Source organism: Meleagris gallopavo, chromosome 7 (genome assembly GCF_000146605.3).
Source record: "Meleagris gallopavo isolate NT-WF06-2002-E0010 breed Aviagen turkey brand Nicholas breeding stock chromosome 7, Turkey_5.1, whole genome shotgun sequence".
Taxonomy (NCBI): Eukaryota; Metazoa; Chordata; class Aves; order Galliformes; family Phasianidae; genus Meleagris; species Meleagris gallopavo.
The window spans coordinates 23,347,209-23,350,415 of record NC_015017.2 but is presented as its reverse complement, the minus strand read 5'-3'; positions in this window follow the sequence as shown (position 1 = coordinate 23,350,415).

Below are 3,207 nucleotides of genomic sequence, written 5' to 3'. Positions count from 1 at the left end.
CCTCCCGATACCGTCTGGTGCCGGGCCTCGGCGCTGTGCACGGGGGGAGGCGGAGAGCCAAATCCCTGCGGGCACCTGTAGCGCTTGGGTTATTTTTTTTGTTTTGTTTTGTTATTTGTATAATAAGGCAGAACAAAAAGCTACACAAATAGATCTGCTGTACATCAGCATGGAAACCAGTCATGATTGATTTCCTCTTTGGTACTCTCAGAAGTTTGCATCAATGTGCTGAGTTTCCTGCAGTAATTTCAACTTTTTTTTCTTTTTTTCTAAGAGGTTGTAGAACTCAGAAACAAAAGCAGCCTCATTTTCCACACGGCAGCAATTGCCTAAGGCTGGCTCAACCAGTTAACTGCTTCCTCAGTAAATCCTAAACATTGGCAATAGCCAAGGGTCTTCACAATGAAAAAGAGGATGCAGCTTTCTCGTGGTTTCCAATTTTTGATGTGGTTGAGGAGACAGTACTTGGAGCTGCCCATTTTCTAGGAACTCGGGCAGATACTGCTGTCACTAAGGCAGCAAATGCACAGTTCTGTGTCTCGCCTACCTTCTTCCATTGTTCATTTGGCCCAGACCAGCTTGTCTTGTTACACGTAGCAGATGGCTGGCAACAGGTGTCCAAACTGGAAGAAGTCAACTTGTCCAGCAGCTGCAATGCCCACAGGCAACACACTGGGTAGTTTCCCCAGCAAACTGGAAGCTTTGAGCAAAAAAGAACCACTCTTCTTCCCCTTTCAAGTAACGCTCAGAGGAGACAAAACAAAGGGAAGGGGCAACTATCTTAACCCAAAAGTATTGACAACTGATATGAGTGATGTGTTGGACATGCTTTACCCATAATGGGTTCAATTTACAAGCTCTACTGTAAAAATACTTACAGAAAACTTATCAGAAACAAATCAGTATGTATTAACAATATCAGTAGTAACAACAACTACGTATACAGTTGTATTAAAGGAAAATAAAAATACCAGGAAAGGATTAAAAAATCCCACAAACAATGCAGACAGGTATTCAAGCATGCAGGCATTTCTCTTTCCTTTTAAATAAAAAAATTAAATGCACCAGTGCCGAATGAGATGATTTTTGTGTTACTGCATTACAAAAGCAAACTGTTAGTGCAAACCCAGACCACCATTCAGCAGCAGTGCTGACTCAGAAGTCAGCACCTACCTCCTCCCCACGTCTTGTTCCTGTTACCATCTGATCCCCCCGTTTGGCCAACACAAAATGACCCAAAGACCAGTGCAAAAGGTAGGCCAACAAACACACATTTACCACTGCATCATGGTAACGCTATTTGGGTAACATCTACCTCCATAACTTCAGGTTGAAAGTTTTTGGGGAGAGAGATTGTTCAGAGACGCTTTTGTTAATTCATTTGTTGTTAAGTTTTTCTGTCACCATACAAAGATCACTCGAATGGATTTGGATTAGTTCTTGGAAATACAGAGTATAAAGGGATCTTTCAGATTTTTTGGCTTTCTGCCTAGCACTCATCCCTGTAGAAATAGCATGCCTTGGAGGGACAAGCTCTGGGAAGAAGCAAGGAAGGTTTGCCAGACTGCACTAAAGAGTCCTGATAAGAAATTATACTTCCCAATCTCCTCCTTTTAAAAGGTCACTAACAATTCAACATTCAGTAAAGTATTTAAATTATGATCACACTTCAGTACTTTTTGTTTGGCTGAATAGGCTGCTCACTGATTGCAGATAATACCCATCAGCAAGCAAGCATGATTTTTCTCTAGGGCATGAGCAGTAACGGGAAGCTGGGCTGTTTCCATCTCAGCGATCACATAAAGACTGCAGACCAGGAAAGTGTACTTTACCTGAGCCTGGCAGTTTCCTCTGGAGAACACTGAGGAATGGACACATGCAATTGTATTGTAATACGCAATACGTGATGAGATGAAAAACGAACAAACAACAACAACAACAAAAGACAACTACAGAACAGCAGACGTCACTACTTGGTTTGTTCAACACCCTCTTCCCACTCCTATAACGCCTAATCAAATCATACTGGACTTTTTATTTGAGCCACGTGTTCTCCCCTGGCCTCAAATATAGCTTTGGTTTGAGTGGAATCTCATTCTAACAGCTTGAGTTTATAATCATAAAATCATTAAGGCTGGAAAAGACCTCTGAGATCATCTAGTCCAACCATCCACTTACTACCAATATTGCCCACTAAACCATGTCCCTAAGCACTACATCTATCCTTTCCTTAAGCACCTCTAGGGACAGTGACTCTCTAGAGACTCCACCACAGCCCCTGGGCTGCCTGTTCTGATTCCTTGCCACTCTTTCTGAGAAGAAATTCTTCCTAATACTCAGCCTGAACCTCCCTGGTGCAACTCAAGGCCATTCCCTCATCCTATCACTGTCAGCTGGAGAAGCGGCTGATTCCCACCTTGCCACAACCTCCTTTCAGGTCATTGTAGAGAGCAACAAGGTTTCTCCTGAGCTTCCTCTTCTCCAAACTGAATGACCCCAGTTCCCTCAGCCTCTCTCTCTTCTTGTCAAGGCCTTTGTAAACTAAGGACAACAAAGAGGACTTGTATCCCAGGGATGCAAAGTCAGGCTTTCCAGTAGCTACAAAGTAAACTTAAGATTTAAGACTGAAAGCTGTCCATTCCCATACCGCACATTACATAGCCATGAAATGATTTCCCCTTGATTTTTGTTCTGTCTTCACCCCAATCAGATGTTTCCATGCACTTACAGGCCACTAAAGCAATGAACTCATTTTGTATGGAAAAGGTAGTGCCTGCTTTTTGACCTGGGCAGCAGCACCAGCAGCACCAGCAGCGAGAAGCAGCCAGGAGTAGCAACTGTGAGTGTCTCCCTGCTGACCTGAAGCCTTCATCAGAGGCATTGCCCTCAGACAATAACATCTCTGGACCCACACTACGCAGGAAGCTTAGCCTTCTCTGTGACAGCAGGCTTAAGGTAATTTAGCTTTAAGGTCTAGCAGTGACCACATGCAGACATACCTTCGAAGACATACAACTGAGCCAATTTAGGCAGATTTTCAGGGGACCAGAAATGTATCCTCATACTTGATGCAAAGGCTACTTGGGTAAATTCCAAGCACTTGTTTTAAAGCTGAAAAGACTGGTGGAATACTTTAAAGAAAAGCCCACAGAAATTTATTGTGAAGCAATTGCATTTTTGCCAATTTATTTCTGAAAACACTGAGGT